The sequence below is a fragment of the Citrus sinensis genome, chromosome 2, assembly GCF_022201045.2.
Source record: "Citrus sinensis cultivar Valencia sweet orange chromosome 2, DVS_A1.0, whole genome shotgun sequence".
Lineage (NCBI taxonomy): Eukaryota > Viridiplantae > Streptophyta > Magnoliopsida > Sapindales > Rutaceae > Citrus > Citrus sinensis.
The window spans coordinates 1,661,039-1,680,981 of NC_068557.1; the positions used below are offsets into that span (position 1 = coordinate 1,661,039).

The 19,943-nt window shown below is 34.1% G+C and overlaps 1 pseudogene; it reads right to left on the minus strand.

Moving 5' to 3' along the window:
* Positions 1-1,678: 1,678 nt before the first annotated feature.
* Positions 1,679-11,668, minus strand: LOC102629931 (linoleate 13S-lipoxygenase 2-1, chloroplastic-like; annotated as a pseudogene).
* Positions 11,669-19,943: the final 8,275 nt, after the last annotated feature.

Here is a 19,943-nt window from a genome sequence, read left to right on the forward strand (position 1 = left end):
GCTATAAAGCCATGCAGTTTAATAATATTAAAAACTAACTCTCTTAAACCGCATAATTTAAAAGCGTTTCTATATGGAAAAAAAAAATAATGGTACCTGCACCAGGGAAGGACTCTATATAATTATATATTTATAGTCATGATAAGATTGAAGACTTTACTGAATAGATAATTTTTTCCCAAAAAAAAAAAGAGATTTCGATCATTTATTTTAAGAAAACTTGGTACACAGAGACTCTATTAAGGAGTAAAAGAGGCAGTTTTTGATGTTCTTGTGCAAAAAGAAGAAAGAGTTATAAATTAAGATGGTTGTAGTTGATGAAATAAGTTGCTATTATTATGCTAATAGTAAGGGTTTAAAAAATTATGTTGTTGAAAGTGATGTGACTTTTAAAATCAAAGTATATGCATTTGATAAATTTTATTAGTGAAGTGTTATTTCACTGTAGAATGACTAAAATATACATAAGTTACTCATCTTGTGTTTTGTATTTTTAAATTAAGTTTTAATATATAAGTTATCTAGAAACATCTTTTTTTATATATTTAAACACGTAAATTTATGTGAATTAAAAAAAAAAACTAGTTAAAAATCCAATCAACTTTATATAAATCGTCCATATAAAATATGACAAAATTCATAGCATAATTGCCGTAAAGTCGTCTGGAGTTGTAGCGCTAGTCTAGTGTTTCATCATGGTTCGTAAATTCCAGTGAGCACACTATTGTCATCGTCTGAAACAATGCTTGGAATATTAATGAAGTAAAAAATCTCCCGATCATGCAAAAGTGCAACTGTACCATATAATGATTTGTAGTCCTCTGTAACGTGATCCACTATAACATCCTCATTATCCTCCCACGATGTTTAATCTGCATGTCTTGGATGTTGGATTTCATAGCTTTAGTCTGGCAGAAGCACGGTAAACTTTCGAACATCTATCTGCATCTTTAAGCCATTTAATTCATTTTATGGATTTATAGATTGAAAATATTTTAAAATATAGTGGAAAATTTGCCGGATTCTCAAGTTTTCTGTACGATCTTTGTGCGGTAAGTTCTATTTTGTTTTGTTAGATGAAATTAGCGAGACTTGCTAATGAAGTTCAGGGCGGGTCATTTCATTTCACTTGCTATTTTGGTATGCTAAAAGGACGACGTCGTTTGCGTACAGCCAAACAATTTAGCGTTTAAGTGATACTGCTTTCGGACGTACAATATATTACTTCTCTGATTTGAAAGACCATATGTAAAGCTTCTGCGAGGTTTGCACAGGCTATACTGATTATATATGGCCAACTTGGTAAAAGACTTTTCAAACTGCAAAGTTTTTTTTTCATTTTCTTTTGAAATAAAAATCAAGTAGGTCTTCTTGTAGGATTAGGATTCTTCTTGTAGGATTAATCCCTTCTTGTAGTGTTGTCTTTAGAGAGCACTTTAATTTTGAATTTTTGGATTTTTGTGATCCTTTTGAAATGTAAAATTGTTTTTGTTTATTCATTTTAAAACTTTTTAGAATATGGTAGTAGGTAAGGCATAAATTAATTTTTAATTTGTGCTGTTTTTAAGATTCGAAATCGATCAGTAAAAAAAAAACTTTGTTATAAAATTAAAATAAATGTAATATCTAATAAGATGTTCAAAATATTAAGAAAATTAAAAATATTAAGAGAGATTTTTTTTTTTTAACTTTTTTATTGAACCTCGCTCACCTTGAACCTCGCTCGGTGAGCGAGGCAACTTTATTTAAAGAAAAAACAGAAGATAAAATGATAGAATACATATACTAAAGTTGACGATCGAACACCACTGCATGCATTCGAAGGCTTTAGCAGAACGTCCAATTTCTCAAAATAATTTCATTGACGCAAGATCTAGACGATTGCGAATCTAGATAGAGATGCTGTATGGAACTCCTTTCTCCTTGTCGCCATCTTTCCAAAATGGCTTCAAGAGGTTATATGGAACAACCCCAGCTCCATTTCTATTCTTCAAATTGATGTCTCCATTCCTCTCATTGATAGTACCTTCAAGCTCCATCAACCTGCCTCTAAATTCTTCGAAAGCAACCTTTATTTCTGGATCTTCACCCCACGCTGGCTCCATATCTTTCCCTAAAAACTCCTCATCAGGAGAATGACATGATAGCAAGCTTAAAATTAGCATAACTTTAGTAGCTTGTGTCGGATTGGGGAAGGTATGCAAAAGTGCATTATCAGGTTTTTCATTGAATATCTTCCAAATTTCATTCGATTTATCTTCATCTGGCATGTTCAATCTTGTAATAGCTGGCCTGTTGGGGAAATAGCCTGCATATGTGTATTGGCCAAAGTTTACAGCTGCATGCTGACCAGATGTTACCCAAATGATAGTTGTTATGGTTTCAATTAGATCCTGAGGGGTTTTCAGGACAGGCCACCATGGTTCATCCTCTTTGTCGCCGTGTCCGACCGTTCGAATTTCGGTCCACCAAGCTTGGAGCTCTTCATCAGACTCCACAAGGCTCTGATTTGGGTAGTAGTGATTCACATAATCGGTAACCCATTTTTTTAAGATATCCCAGAGATCGAGACCATCCTTGGCATAAGGGTAGTCTTCAATTGTTAGCTTTAAGCCGTGTGGAGAACATGGATCTTCAGCTGCCATTCTCCTGCTAATAAGGTTTTTGGGGAGTGCTTCATGGTCAAAGCGCCACTGCTTGTCATACGCAACCGAGCTTAGCTCCATACTGTATTTTCCAGGTGAGAATGTGGATTCAATGATTCCACCAGCATTAACAAGATCTTTTCGAGCGAAAGCATTGATCTCCACTGTGTATCGGAAATGAGGATGCAACAATCTATAGATAGGATGGATCACACTGAGTTGTCGATTGGTTGCAATTACATAAGGTTCTACAACGCAATGGGTGCTCAACCTGCAAAGAGTATGAGAGCCGAGTCTGGTATTATAGTGCATAACTGAGTGTGAAATAAAAGCTTTAATTATCAAACAAACGTTAGTATTATTTGGTAAAATAAGATAAAAAATAATTTTAATAAAAATTATAAATATACTATAAATTTTTAATCAAATAACTGAGATTTAAATCATTATAGCATTCAAACCACAGCTACTACTAACATTTACCAAACAGTACATAGAGTTATAGTTTAAAACCCATGGCTCCTCAATAGCAGTACTAAACCGAACCTAAGTAGCCAATGCTCCATCGCGTTAAAAAATAACTTGCTTTACAAAGATTTTTATTGAAAGTGGGAGAAATACACTTACCAATGGCTGACAAGCTGATGATAGCCAGCATCATGAGCAAGAACATGAGCTTTGGCTAGCCTCCAAAGCCAGGAATCAGTAGAATTCCAAGAGGGTGTATACACTTTTCTCCAAAATGGCTTGCCGTCCATTGGGGGCCGAGTTAGCTCAATGGCTACTGGTCTCAATGTGTCATCTGGGTTTAAGAAGAATATTGTGCGGGATCCATACAGCGTCGTCTTCAAGGCTTCGTCTTCGTCTTCGATGTGTCTTACCTTTTCTACATAGGGTAGAAATAGGTCGTGGTAATCTAAGATGAATAGTTTCTTTTGCTGAATAGCCTGTATAAAGTCAAAGATTAAGTTCAATTTACAAATTAATTGATCAAAGTGGAAAAATTATCTGTTGGACGCGATCCATTTTTCTTAAAAATTTTGTTTACATAATGTTTATACCTGTGCAACAGTAATATTTCCTCCAATTTCTTTTCAATGATTTCTTCGGTGATTGATGAGTCTCGTGGCAATTCCTGCACGAATATATGCAGTTTTTTAATAGTCTATCATGTATTCTATCAAATCACTTTTCTGATACGATACTATATTAGTTAAATTGTTGGACCCAAAAGTTTGAAGATTGTAGATAAGTGATTTTTATTTAAGGTAAGTCCTAGTAGTACGGTAATCAATTGTATGCTGCATGGGTTGAGACGAGCTAGCGTTTGCCTAGCAAATTCCTCGTCCCTAAACCAAAGAATTTGTCTCCTGCAAATGTGAAAAACACGCGAATAACTATGTGCTCCACATTAAATTCTTCTGTGAGAAATTAAGAAGAGATTCTTACTATGCAACGCCTCAGGCGTCTCGAACTGCAAGTATTGTTCTCCGGTTTCTTTAATTTTCCTAATCCATCTGGGAATTATGTTCCAAATTGATTCATTAAGATTTGGAGGAATGCTAAAACCATCTTCGTCAAAGAGTTCGTCAATCTCTGTGAAGTATTCAAATTTTTTATCACCATCGAATTTTGTTTCGATCAATGTTGGCAATGTACTAACAAATGAGTACGTTTTCTTTGAATCAAATGCGGCCAGCTTTATGTCCGAAAACGCTTCATCTCTTGGCACATATATGTCATCTGCTCTATTCTCATCACCTAAAGGATATGCAATATTACAAAATCGTCAAAATTCAGGAAAAATAATAACCTGGCTAACGAAAGAAATATTCATCTGATCTACTTGAGGAAAGCGTCGTATCTCTACATTCATATCCTCAAAATAAAATCTGCTTAATAGGATTCCAAAGAATATATAGTTCACTTGATTTAATTAACTCTTGTTGTTAAAGCAATAGATTACTAATTAAAGTCTAAAAGGATACATTTAATTTGAGAGTGGGGGGGGGGTGGATTGCGGTGCAATATTAAAAATGAAATTAAAAAAAACGTAACATTTGTTATTAGTATTTATCTTCTTAATCTTCTCTCTCTCACACTGGGTGAAAGCAAATAACCCCATGGCGCTAACGTGCAAAAGTCTAACATTAAAGTTGTCTTGTTTTCTATGACAAGTAGGTTTTGTCTTGTTTTCTATGACAAGTAGGGTCTTTTCTTTATTCAAGAGTTGTTTATCATTTTGAATCCTTTGAAGCATCAATGACGTCCACAAACACAAGTTCGCAATCGGCCATGGATGAGATTTATGCTTCTTTGTCTATTGAAGAAGAAGATGAGGGGGGTCTCATAATAGAGGGAGACGATGTTGAAGATGGGAAGGATGGCAAGATTGACTTCCGATTTTGTTTGGTAGGAAGATTCCTGACGGACAAGGTCATTAATTTTCCGGCTATGAAAAATACAATGGCAGCACTCTGGCGCCCAGGGAAAGGGATTTGTATCAAAGATTTGACTCCAACGTTATTCCTATTTCAATTCTTCCATGAGATTGATATTCAGAGAGTGCTTGACTCCGGGCCGTGGACCTTTGATCAACACATCCTTATTGTTAAGAGGCTTGGTGAATCAGAACAACCCCAAATGGTACCATTATATCATACATCGTTTTGGATTCAAGTCTATAACTTACCAATTGGCTTTCTTTCTGAGAAGGTGTTGCAGAACATCGGAAACTATATTGGGGAATTCCAGGCCTCGGATGAAAATAACTTAATGGGGGTTTGGAGGAATTATATGAGGATAAGGGTATCTCTTGATGTTCGAAGCCGCTTAAACGCCGTATGAAGCTGAAGAAAACTGGGAGTGAGTGGATATGGATAGATTTCAAGTACGAGCGTCTTCATGTATTTTGTTTTATTTGTGGGTTGCTTGGCCACACTGAGAAACAATGTCCATCTCTTTATGACTGTCATGCAAGCACCATTACAAAGCCATATGGGCAATGGATGAAGGCTCCCACAAGAAGGAATAACATGAATTCCGGTGAGAAATGGTTGCGTTCGGTTCCCCCGGAGATGGGAGAAGGAAAATATGGAAATTGCATGGAATTCGCGGATGATATGTCGATTGATTCCGTGCATCCCATAAAATCAGGAATTGCCAACTTACGTAGCACTGAGGGAGGTGAGAAGGATAGGTCAGTGCTGCTTAACAAGGCATCCAATTTATTGGTGCCAGCCAAGAGTCAACTTACTAGCAAAGGAAAAGAAGTAATTGGTACTGGGCCAACAAAGGAGGGTGAGGAGGATTTGAGTTGGGCCTTGTAGTTGTTGAGAATAAGAGAAGAAGATCTAAGCTAGAACTGGAAGAGAATCTGGTACTTCAAAGTGGTACCTCGCATATGATGGAGATAGGTTTGTTTCAAAAAAACGGATTAGCGGTGGGCTCTGTCAATCGGGCCCACCGAACCCAATGAGTATCCTTAGCTGGAACTGCCGTGGGCTGGGCTAACCACGGACAGTTCAGGTTCTCACAAATTTGGTCAAGCACAAAAAACCTTCTTTTGTCTTTCTTATGGAAACTCTCTGCTATAGAAATCAGTTGGAGTTTCTTAAAAATAAATTGGATTTCGAAAATATGTTTGTGGTGGATCGGGTGGGCCGTAGTGGAGGATTGGCCTTACTATGGGATGGCAAATACGAAGCTCACCTAATCAAATATGCAAAGAATTTTGTGGATATCGAAATAAGAGGAGCGGGTATGAGTCACTGGCGTTTGACAGGTTACTATGGGTATCCAGAGTCAGCTCGAAGACATGAGTCTTGGGATCTTCTTCGTTACCTTGCTACCATTTCATCTCTGCCATGGATTTGCTTAGGGATTTCAACGACCTACTTTTTAATTATGAGAAAAGAGGGCGTCGAGCTCAGCCCAATTGGAAGTTGCGTGGCTTTCGTGAGGCTGTGGCTGATGCTGGTTTGGTGGATTTGGGGATGGCGGGTTACCCATTCACTTGGGAGAGGTCACGTGGTGCAGAGGAGTGGGTTGAGGAGCGGTTAAATAGGGCTCTTGCAAATACGGCCTGGTGTAATTTATTCCCGCAAGCAAAGGTCTGGAGTTTGGAGGCAACTTGTTCTGATCACTTACCCATTTTCGTGGACCAGAATCCCTCGGACTTCATTCATCGTCACACACGGTTTAGGTTTGAAAATGTGTGGCTTCGAGAATCAGATTGTGAGGCTGTTGTTCAAAGAAGTTGGAGCTCTTCTGCTGGTTTTCCAATTCAGCATAAATTAGCTGTATGTGGAGGGGATTTATGGATCTGGGGGGGAAAGTTATTCGGGATTTCCGCAAGCGTATTGTGGACTGCAAACAATAGATGGCAATTCTGCGTGGAAGGAGAGATCAAGAAGGGCTGGAAGCTTTTACAGAAGTCAAGAAGCAGTACAATGAATTACTTCACAGCCATGAAGTATATTGGAAACAGAGAGCCAAGTCTTTTTGGCTTAAAGAGGGGGATATGAACTCTCGGTTTTTCCATACTACAGCCTCCAAGAAAAAGAAGAAAAACATGATTGATAAGTTACGGAATCAACAGGGTATGTGGTATTCACTCCCTTCTGAGATTGATGCTTTGATTGTTGAATATTTTCAAACTTTATTTTCTTCGGAGAGTTGTATATGTGAACCAGTATTAGCTTGTGTTGAGGCTAGTATCACTGCACTACATAACCAATTATTGTTAGAACCTTTCACGACTCTAGATGTTAAAGAGGCCTTATTTAGAATGCATCCAGACAAATCCCCGGGACCGGATGGCATGAACCCAGTATTTTATCAGAAATTTTGGCATGTAGTGGGGAAGGATGTTACTGAAGCTTGTCTTAGTTATATCACGAATCGAGCTTTCCCAGAAAAATTTAATGACACTTTGATTGTATTGATTCCTAAGCATACGCAGCCTGAGCAACTGACAGATATGCGTCCCATTGCATTATGTAATGTATTATATAAAATTGTTGCCAAAATGCTTGCAAACAAAATGAAGCTAGTTCTTGGTGAAGTTATTTCAGATTCCCAGAGTGCATTTGTTCCGGGCAGAGCAATCACCGACAACATTCTTATATCAACTGAAATTATTCATTACTTAAAGAGGAAAAAACAAGGAAAGGCTGGGACAGCTGCGCTTAAGATTGACATGTCTAAAGCGTATGATCGAGTTGAGTGGAGTTTCTTAAAGCTCATGATGTTGCGGATGGGTTTTGATGAGGGTTGGGTCGAGCTTGTTATGATGTGTGTTTCTACTGTGAGATACAAGGTGCTTAGAAATGGGGTAGAAGTGGGTCCAATTGTTCCAAGTAGAGGTCTCCGCCAAGGGGATCCATTATCGCCCTACTTATTCATCATTTGTGCTGAGGGGCTAAGCTCTTTAATTCGTAATCGTGAAAGGGCAGGATTAATTCATGGAGTCAAAGTCGCCAGGAGGGCCCCTGCGGTATCCCACTTATTTTTTGCTGATGACTACTTCCTTTTCTTTAAAGCTCAACACAATGAAGCCAGAATTATGAAAAGTATATTGGCTGTTTATGGTGCTGCTTCGGGACAGAAGGTGAATTTGAATAAATCTTCAATCTCTTTCAGTGCAAATATGGGCGAGGAGTCTATACGCCAGGTGTGTGGCATTCTGGAAGTTCCTGCCACAGACAATCACGGAACTTATTTGGGGCTGCCTTCACAGATCGGCAGGAAGAAGAGCGTGGTATTTAATTTTATTAAAGAGAAAGTCTGGCAGCGGCTTTAAGGGTGGAGTCAGAAATTTTTGAGTAGGGCGGGAAAGGAAATCATGCTGAAAACAGTAGCCCAGGCTGTTCCAAATTATGCTATGAACATATACTTACTGCCTCTGGACTTGTGTAACGATCTGGAGATTATGATGAATTCATATTGGTGGGGATCTACGAGGACTGGAGGTAAAGGTATTCATTGGCTTCGATGGGACAAAATGTGTAAGCCAAAGTCTGTTGGGGGTATTGGTTTCAAAAGAATACATGACTTTAATATAGCCATGCTTGGGAAACAATGTTGGAGACTTATGACTAATCCGCTTTCTCTTGTAGCAAGGATCCTCAAGGCCCGATATTATCCTAAGGTTTCTTTTGTTGATGCTTCTGTTGGTTTTAACCCCAGTTATACATGGAGGTCAATTATGGCTGCCAAGGATGTAGTAGTGAATGGTAGTCGCATACGAATTGGGAATGGGCAGCAGGTTCAGCTTTCTAAGGACCCCTGGCTTCCTGATGCAAACAATGGCTTTATCACATCGGAGCTGGATGAGAGTCTTGCAATAGCGACTGTGGATAGTCTTATGGTGCCAGGGCAACGGAGGTGGGATTATGATTTGATTGCGGATGTCTTCAATTCAAGGGACGCTGCCCTCATTTTGCAGGTGCCTCTCAGTGTTAGACAAGATGACGATTGCTGGTATTGGCTTGCAGATCCTAAAGGACAATTTACAGTTAGAAGTTGCTATAATCTGCTGAATTCTGAAGCTAATGTGACAAGCAGTAGGGTGTGGAAACGCTTATGGGGGCTGGAGGTTCCAGGTAAGGTTAAACATTTCTTTTGGCGTGCATTGATGAATGTATTACCAACAGTGGATAACTTGCGGCCTCGAAAGGTTGAGGTATCCCCAATTTGCCCCATCTGTAATGCTGAAAATGAGTATGTGTTACATTGTTTAGTGGAGTGTTTGTTTGCTCAATCTTGCTGGGTGTTGTCTTCTATTGGCACTTTTGGGAGCTGTTCTTCTTTGTTTGATTGGTTTGAGCAAGTATTTACCCGCTGCTGTAAAGACGATTGTAATTTAGCTGTGATGTTGTGTTGGAGGCTTTGGTTTAATCGGAATGATAAGGTGTGGAATAATCATGGTAGCCGAGCTCAAAGTCTAGTAAATGCTGCTAGTCATTGTCTTTTCCAATGGCAAGAGGCTAAAAGGAGAACTTTCACTATTGCAGAGGATATTCCGTTGGGTCACGGCTCGGTGTGTTGGGGCAAGCCTCATGTAGGTTGGCTGAAGTGTAATGTGGATGCAGGGGTATCTAGATCTCAGGGGAGAGTCAGCTTTGGAGGGGTGATTAGAGACTCTGGTGGTGATTTTATTGCAGCAAAGTGTCAGAGTTTTCCTGGTTCTTTTCACCCTCGCGAGGCTGAAGCGTTGGCTGTCCGAGAAGCGCTTAGTTGGATAAAGCTTATGCAGTTATCTAAAATTATTATTGAGACAGATTGCTTAAATGTGTATTCTGCTTTACTTTCTCCATCAGCTAGTTCTAATGGTTTTGGTTTACTTATTGCGGATTGTAGAGCTATAGCTCAAGTAATTGGAGAAGTGAGATTCTCTTTTGTGCGTCGATCTGCGAACGCCGCTGCCCACAGTGTAGCTAGGGTGGGGGGTTCTATGTCAGGTCCTAGAGAGTGGAGGGTTGTTCCACCTCTATGCTTATGTCCTTTGTTGACTGATCCTCTTGTTTAATGAAATTTTCATTCATCAAAAAAAAAATACAAAGTAAAAATATAGAAGCTCGTGGGTCTAATATATACTCATGGTCAAAGTCTAATTTATGGGTTATGGTTAGCTTAACTTTATATTCTCGTTCCATGAACTATTCTTAACGGACGTTAAATATTTTCTGGAGTAAAAATTACCCCAATGCAATATTTTAAACCTCTATTGTAAAGAAAGTTTATATTTTATATGAAAGAATTCATCTATAATTAGACACTACCTAATTCAGAACGTGGACGTCCAGTTCTGCAACGTCTGGGATAAGGATATTCTTTGCCACCAAGCACCGGTCGTTTCAATTTCGGGTCTTTTTCAGGATTTCCGAGATCATTGTAGACATCATAATCGTATATTCTATCAGAGAGCTGACGTACTCCACGTCCATCGCCTTGCAAATGTCGAAGCTCTTGACGTCTTAACCTCTTTAATCCATCTGGTGTTGCTGATGGCAAGTATGACTGATTTCAGAAGAAACATAGTTCTCATTAAACAAAAGTAATGTAATAATGTATACGGTTACTTAATACTTTCTCATTACCAAATCATATAATTAAATTACATATATGCCACTGACCCACTAACCTTATTAGCAAAGAAAATTCTCGTCGGTGTGTTTTCTTCCTTTGGTTGAAGCCATGAATTACATGTTATCTTCACACCATGATCATCATTTCGGGACTCAGATTTAAGTACAATATCCTTCAAATACATCTAATCCGGTGCTCATTTTCTACATATATTGCACCAACTTCTCCAAAATCAAATGGAACATTGAATTTTGATTCATATAGATAATTTCCCTCCTTATCGTTGCCTACTCTGATTGCATGACTAGGCTTGGTTGTTTTCTCTGATCCCGTCTCTGAATGAACACCAAAAAACTATCAAAATCAGTTTTCATTCTTTTACAGTTTTGAAATTTTTCAAACCATGGGGGAGTTTTTTTTTTTTAAAAAAAAAAATGGCTTCATAAAAGCTTAACCCTAAATAAATGGAAATGAAAGAAAAATGTTCAAATATCTGTTTTATTTGGAGTACTTACTGTGATCAAGCTTAGTACTAACTAGCTCCAAGCTGAAACTTTTACCAAATAGGAAGGATTCGTCGATCTCATCTTTCAAAGAGGAATTTGACTTCACAGTAATAACAGCCGTAACATTGTCTATTAAAGTTCTTTTAGAAGTTGCTATAGCTTTGATATTGTTAACGGCAGCTGCAGAACCAGCTCGCTCGTTGGGTCCCTTTTTATGTGAAGAACTTGACTCAATTTGGCGAAAACCATGATTATTTCCATGGAGAAAAGGCTTAGAGAATGAAAATAGGGCTGTGATAGGTGTAGACTGAGAAACCAGTGCTGATTTCAGCATTTTTTTTCCTTTTTTTCCCGCGGAGGTGGGGGGTTGTTGTACTCAAAAGGAGATGCTGAATAGAAAGATTAATTTAATTCTAGGCTTGCTATGGAAACAAGAGTGACCAATCCACTCTTTATATAGAAATTTGAGAGATAGGTTGATAGTATGATTTTTGCTCCATTTCGTTATATGAAAGGAAAAAATACAATTTTTCTGTATGGTTGTGGTTGGACAGCAACACCTAAAGTGTTCTGTAAATACGTACTCCTAGTGGCTTGAAAGTTAAGTTGATTTTATTCAAAGCTTGTATGATAAAATATTTATCATATCTTTACTATGAAAGTCACATTATTCACCACATATTATCAATTTTATTTTACAAGGTGATTAGTTTTACGGTGTGTTTACCAATTGTTTATCGAAATGAACTCGAACCAAAATGAGAATCAAAATAAGATGTTTACTCAAACTGTAATAATCATAATTTGAATGACCAATATTACCCTTGATGTGTGTGTTTTTTTTTTTTTTGTGATGTTGTAATGAATTATGACAAGTTATTAAAATACACATAGTTTATCATCATCATCATCAAAATTGCTACTAGTTGTGGTTCGATATTTCCAGTGAGATCGACAAGTGGCTGACGATTGGCTACTTTTGTTAGAGTTGAGCGAAACCACTGCACGAAATCGAGTGTTGTTGGTGGTTGATCAATTTGAGTGTTTTGTGAGTTTCAATTTTTAAATTTTAAATTTTGTAATTGAGGACAATTTGGGTATTTTAAAAATAATTTGACCATTTTATAAATTTAGTAGGGATTAAGTGGTTAATCTCGGGAATGAGATTTTAATTTCCATTCTCCCTTGGGAATTAGTACTCCATAATTTATTGCCTAATTAGTATGATAAATAAGTTAAGAAATCACATTCACCTATTCTTATTCTCAATTAGTAAACACACCGTCAAAATAATTAATGTTGTTATTTTCTTCTATGAAATTCTTGATTTCACACTCCTAGATGTGATTCATGTGAAAGAACTATTACAGTCTAATAATTACGACCTACAAGATAAAATGGGAAGAAAGAGAATGTCTTGGCCTTTGCCAACTCACGACTCTTTCAAAATTTGAAATTTTTCAAAGATATATTTGTGTCCCGTAGGTGTTTTGATGGATAGCTGTTATATATTTGAAAATTTCCAATTTCCTTCTCAAGAGTTACTAGTATTTAATCCTTTAATAAATGCCTAATTTTTGTTTCTTTATAGATCATCATATTTGAATTTTCAATATTCCTAACAACTTTGAGTCATAACCTAAAAATATCCATTATTATTTCAAATCATAGAATTTTTGAGACGTAATTAAAACTCATCTGGTATTGGAGTGTTGATCTGCACAGCAGCGAAAAATTTACAATGTTGTTTCTGGATCTTTCCCTCGATGAAGAAAATAAAGATATAGGGTAAATGAATAGGTCTGTAGAGTATTTTTAATTTTTAGTAAAGTTATTGTTGAAATACTAACTAGGCAACCCAAGAGGGGGGTGAATTGGAATTTTAAAAATTATCCTAGGCAAACCACACAACAATTTAATCTAATGCCTTAATAAATTCGAAAACAATAAATTCAATAAAAGCACAATAATAAATGAGAAAGGGAAGAGAAAGCAAACTCAAGGATTTTTACGTGGTTCGGCAATCCCCGCCTACGTCCACGCCTCCAAGCACACCAGGCTTGAGGATTTCACTAAGCTAGCCTCCCAAGGCTTCAAACGCTTACAATTGACTTCCAAGGTGTCAATGGACCTTTACAACAAGAGATTATCCCCAATCTCTTAACCCAAGTGTATCCCAACACTTACAATCTTTTAACTTGATCTTACAAAAAAGATTACAAATGAATCTCTCTCACACAATGTGTTTGATCTCAAGTGAAAGCTTAATGTGTGAATGAATGAGATGAATACAAGAATTTAAAGCTCAATGAAAGTTGTATTCTCAATATTTTGCTCAATGATGATCGTTGGAATTCTTCTTGTTTGAATTGGATTGAGCTTATTTATAGTTGGAGCTGAAAAACTAGCCGTTATAGATTGTCTGCACGAAAACGGTTCGCCGTTAACCATTAACGGTTAACCGTTTAGGCTGGTCAAAGTTACCGTTGGGCCAATTTTCAAATAAACGGTTAGCCGTTTAGGCTTACCCTTTCGCCGTTAATTTCCAGAGACCTGCGAAACAAATTTGGTTTAACCGTTCTTACTAAACGGTTCAAGGTTAGCAATCTGGAAATAATCGGTTAACCGTTTTCAGTAAACGGTTCACGTTAGTTTCCAGAATCATCATTTTAACAATACTTTGCAGAACATGCTTTCTGGAAATTATCGGTTAGCCGTTTTTAAATAAACGGTTAGCCGTTTGCTACAGTGATTGCTACAGTAACCTGCACAGTGCACTATTTTCCAAAATTACAGTTTGACCCTAAAACTTTACAAAACTGTACTATAGCCCAAAACGTTATGAAACTTTACAAATAGGTCCAATTTCAGAATTTCTAAATAATGCTTTGTTAATCCCAAAACTTTCTGAAATTATGTTATAGCCCAAAATGCTATGACACTTTTCAAATAAGTCCTTCACCAAAATTTCAAGCAATACTTGTTTGTTTCAAAGTTTTCAAAATGCTTTCAATTAAATCATAAACTTTGAAAAAAACCAATTTCATAAAATCATTTTTCCATTAAATATGAAACATTTATAATGTGAAAATAATGATTTATTATTTAAAAAGAATAAAAACAATCAATTTCATAAAATCATTTTTCCATTAAATACAAAACATTTATAATGTGAAAATAATGATTTATTTAAAAGAATATTAAATAATTTGAGCTTAAAAGATTAATCATTCTTAACTTTGTTTGTTATCATCAAAATCAATATTATGGAAACATATATGTTAACAATTGTGTCCTTTTTAACAAATTTACAAAATGATATTTTTTAATAAAAATATTTTTACAAATAAGGAGTTTTCAAATTTTCTTTTTAAAGTGCAAATAGTCATGCTCTTTATATAGACTTCATTCATATTGGTAACAAAGGTAGCTCAAAGACTCAATTTATACAAAATGATTAGAAAATAAATAAATAAGTGTACGATAAATATAAATTGGGAATAAATGATTATTATATTTGACTTGGATAATTATTTTTCTTTCCAATTAACAAAGATTTAAAAAAAAATTGTGTTGATTTGTATTTGGGAAGTACAATAACTCTATAGAAACATCGTTCTTGTAATATATACAATATTACGCCCACGTTAAAAGGGTACTGGAGAAGGAAAAAAACTGTATGAGATAAATTTTACACAGCTAATAAGACTGAATTTGTACGGGAAAATGACTGATAAAAGAAATAATAATAATTTTATGAATTTTGGGATGCGATCGATACACATTATTCCATATGTGAGTTGCCATGCAACAAAATAAAAAAGTTATTTTCTTTATAAAAAAAAATAGGAAATGTTATTTCAAGTAAAAAAAAAATTTCTCTCCGTGTATAGAATGACCTCGTGAGAAAGCATAAAGTTATTTAGATCCAGTTTGATATTAGAATGCTGTAATTTTTAAATTACAATTGTTGTAAAAAAAAAAAAAGATATTACACATTTTTTTATTATACAAGAACTTAGCTTTCACACCATAACAACTATTGTTTACCAAATAATGCCTTCATTTAAAATCTGTCAAAGAAGTAGTTTGCTTATTTATTAGCCGACCATTTTGGTTGAGCTATGTGAATTTTGAGGGGGTGTTAAAGTTCTTAATTGTAATTACCATAGAATGAGTAATTTCATAATAGGTTATGCTTTTTGAACCCTCTAAATTTCTCTCTATACTCATTTTAAAAATAAAGTCATTATTAAAAATTTAAAATCTCAAAATTACTCTTTACCAATTACTTTATCTCTCTACCTTATAATTGTATATTCTCTCTATACTCTCACATTTTGCAAGAGCATTAATAAATGATTCTTCTAATTTGACTCTTTAAATATTATTTGCTTAATTATCTATGTGGCAAATAGAAGAGTAAGAAACTTAGTTATCTCCCAAAAGACTTTTCAAATTTTTTTCTCCATCAAAATAATAACAAATATAACACATCTTCCGTTCAAGAATGAGAAAATAAAAAATAATATAATACTAAATTAAAGGCTCTAAAAAACTCTTCCAATGAGATTTTTTTTCAATATTAAAGAGAGAAAGGCAATCTCATTTGAAGAATTATTTTTGAAGAACTTTTTAATGATGCTCTAAACACTTATTTGAATAGTGAAATTAAGAGATAATGACGAGAGAAAATGATAATCTCATTTGAAAAATTATATTTGAAGAGTCTTTTTAGTGATGCTCTAAACACTCAATTTCACTCTCTCTTGAGTTTGTCACTTTGGTTTTTCTTAGTATATTATGATATGCAAATCATACTTTCCATATATAAGAACTTTTTTCTTGGTATTTATTAGTTATTTTTGTGTCTAGTAAAATTTAATTTCTTAATATCCATTAACTTTTATAACTGATAAAAATTTGTTTATGTTTGAAAATACATGGTGAGATTTATTTTTCTTAATTAGTAATATCATTTATTAGCAGGTAAAAAAAATATATTTAAGTAAATTAATGAGAATTTATAAAATTAAGAAGAGAAAGAAATTAAAAGATTAATTAAGTATTTTTTTTAAAAAAATAATTCAAATAGTAAAATTCTTAATTAAAAAAGTGGTGAGTTTAAAGGGGGAGTTGCAAAGGGGGCAAAGACTGCGATAAGTCTATGAAAAGGACAAGTCCATCACGTGTAACACGCATCACTATATTGACAGTCTTACTGTTTTCACACGTTCACGTGTAACACGACACGTGGCCCACGTTCATTGAAACAAATAATTTTGGTACACCAGAGGAAATTATTTTGTAAAAGTCCGCATTTATTGTTGCATTGTTGTCTTTGTAAAAGTCCGCATTTATTGTTGCATTGTTGTCTTTGAACTTTTGTCCATTCTGCAATAGTATTTCGTACATAGAAAGTTAATCTAGCCAAGGACATGTCTGAAGTTGAATGAAAGTTAATCTACTTTTTTCCATTCTGCAATAATAACATGTGCCGTGGCCTTGGACCTACGCCATGGTTAGCAACACAAGCCCTCCATTTCGTCGGAGATGGGGTACAAGTTGAATTCTCCTCAGTTAATCTCTTCCTACTCAGTAGTATTTGGATAGAGCTACATACAAATATTTCCATGGACGGACCCAATGAAGGCCCAAGAGGGGCTTCAGCCCTCCCTGGGCCGTTAAATTTTCTTTTAAATGTACCCCAAGTCCCTTCTGAAAAAGTTAGATAAATAAATTTGGACACATTTTTTATATATCAAAAGACTTGTAGTTTAATGGTAAGAGTGTTATTTAATGGTTTTAAAACCTTGGTTCAAATCCCATTAGCCACATTATTTTATTTTTTTAAATATTTTGTGGAAACTACTTCGAAACAATGATATTTTCACGCATTTAAAAAAATAATTTATTATTATTTAGAATTTAAAAAAAAATAATAAAATTTGAATTTATAAGACTTAAAATGTATTCAAGTGAACATTAAAAAAAATCTAAGTTAAATAATTTTTTTTTAAACTAAGCCCCCCCTCATTTTAGTTTCTGAGTCCGCCACTGAATATTTCATCATAATTTTGCTCAAAGTCTATTTGCAATAAGGCTTTCAGTATTGGTAAATAAGACGATTGCTTAAAACTTTAAATTTTAAGAAGAATTTTTTTAAAAAAAAATTATATTAATAATTTGCTCATTAATAAAGTTTTTTTTAAAAAAATATGCATGGTAGTAAAGCGCATCACACATCTCTCTAATTAATAATTATCCTATAACTAACAATTATTTTTTTTGTAAAATAATATATTTGGTAATCTTATTGTTAAAGAGATACAATCAATAATATTGTCTAACCATTAATTCATTCATTATTGTTTTTCTAAGAAAAATAAATAAATTTTTGACCTTTTCAGTTTCTTAAAAGAATTAATTATTTTACATTAGAATCTTTGATTTTGAGAATTCTTTTTAATTTCTATTAAAAATCTTATAATCTAAAAAATCATAGATGAAAAAAATTATATTTTATTCTCTATAAAGAAAATTATTACATGCATTTGTGCATTCAAAAAAGTAAAAAAGTTAGTTTCTTCAAATGTAAAGTCCATATACATTATCTGATCATCAATTCATCATGTCAACTTTCTATATACTACTATTTTAAATATTTTATTTGAAAATAGTACTATTCTCATTCATTTATTTGTTTATTTTGTAAAAGTTATAAAGGAATTAAACTTTAGGTTTTGTTTTCAACATTGTTTAGGATCTTCTTAATTATTTGTTGAAATTCAAGAATTAAAAATGAAATGAATTTTAAAATTTTTTATATTTTTGTTTAGTATTAAAGATGCTAAATAAAAAGAGGCATCATAAAATAAATTCACTTAAGACCACAGATACTCTAAAGTCAGCCATGATGCAACTCTCCTTCTATTTAGAGTTAAATGTTTTTTTTTTTTTTTTTGGGCTTGGAAGATATAGCTCACCGCTTCTAGGCAGAAGTCGACTTCCCAACATGAAAACTTTAGGGGATAATGCTCATGTAATGCGATTATCGCACATAAATTTTTCTATTAAATAACTGTAAGTTACAGTTATAAAGTCCTTTTAAGTATTGCGATGTGTGGCTTGAGAGCTAGTATTATCATAAAAAAGGTTGTAATTAAAAATTAAAAATTAATAATATGATAAATATAATTTTACCATGAAAGTTTAAAAACTACACTTAGCTGACTACAGTATCGAACAGACTCTAATAAGTCTGTCTCCCACAAAGCTTTTGTATTGGTCAATTATAGATTCCGTAAGTTCTCGGCGGCAAAAACTGTAATTATTCGGTTACATCATAAATTGCATTAAATGCATAAATAGTTCAGTTGAAGGAATGCCAGCTGACAATGACAATAGGTTGTTCCCAGCTAACATCCAACACGTCATTCAAATTTAATAAATTCTTGAGTTGCTTAAATGTCTCATACATTTGAAAAATGTTAAGTTACATTGAATATAATTTAGAGAGCCCCCAAACATATTAATTAAAGCGAGGGAGTAGAAGGAAGCGGGCAATAAGCAAATCAAACGATTTCCAAATTCACCAAAAGGTAAAAAGAAAACAAAGCGAGTTCTCATAATCTTAAATATCACGTGTGTTGTTCTGATGAAGATTTGACGTTACCTGTGCATTTGTTCCCACGTACGTACGACGACATAATATGGGCATTCAATCCTGCTCCCTTTCTTTCACCTAACATTTTCTCCAAATTCATTCAGCAATTGTGGTGGAGATTGGTGCGGTGATAAACTTTTCAGTACTACTTTATTCTAAATAAACTTTTATTCACATTTCTTAAAAATTACATAAATCGAATATGTTGAAATAAAAATAAAAAATGTTTAATACTAAAAGTAAGAAAAATTCTTATTCTTATTTTCTATTTTATCTAATCTATTTCATATCTTTTTTAATATTTATTCTAATTTTTTTAATTATTTATAGACTGACGAGATATTAATAAAATAATACATACAATTTAAAAAGATATTTCAAGATATTTGTTTTTCACATACATTGCAACATATACATTTTTTAACTATTTTTTCTCATAATAAAAATATATTTTATGTTCTCAAGAGCAAATATCAAGCAAATGATCTATTTACTTATCTTTTCTTTTAAAATTTGGTGCGTGGAGAGTACTTGGTATTATAAAAATAATAAAAGTAAGCAGTAGGTAGTGATTTGAATAGGAAAAAACTGACAATTTCCTAAATACAAATACTAATCTAATAACTTATGAATTCTCAATTAAACAGCGGACACTGAAACTTATTGCTTCTTCTTAACATTACTCTTACTATATCATAATACATAAAAAGTGATACATATTGATTTTATGGTGTAGAAAATTAGCGTTTGGGAGAACTCTAATATAAAAAAATTATGTATTTCTTTTATTTAAAATTTGAAGGTTTCAACTATTTTAGGCATTAAATTTATGTTCAATTGAAAAATTTACGAGACACCAAACAATTAGATTATTAGTTATTTTCGAGATCAAATTTTATTCGGAAAAATATCAATTTGCACAATAAAAATTAACCAAACAATATGTTTGGGTGGTAAAAGGGCCACCATCTACACGTGCACATGTATGGTCGAAAGTGCAATCTCCTCGTGGTTAAGGGGGTGTAGGAGCAGATG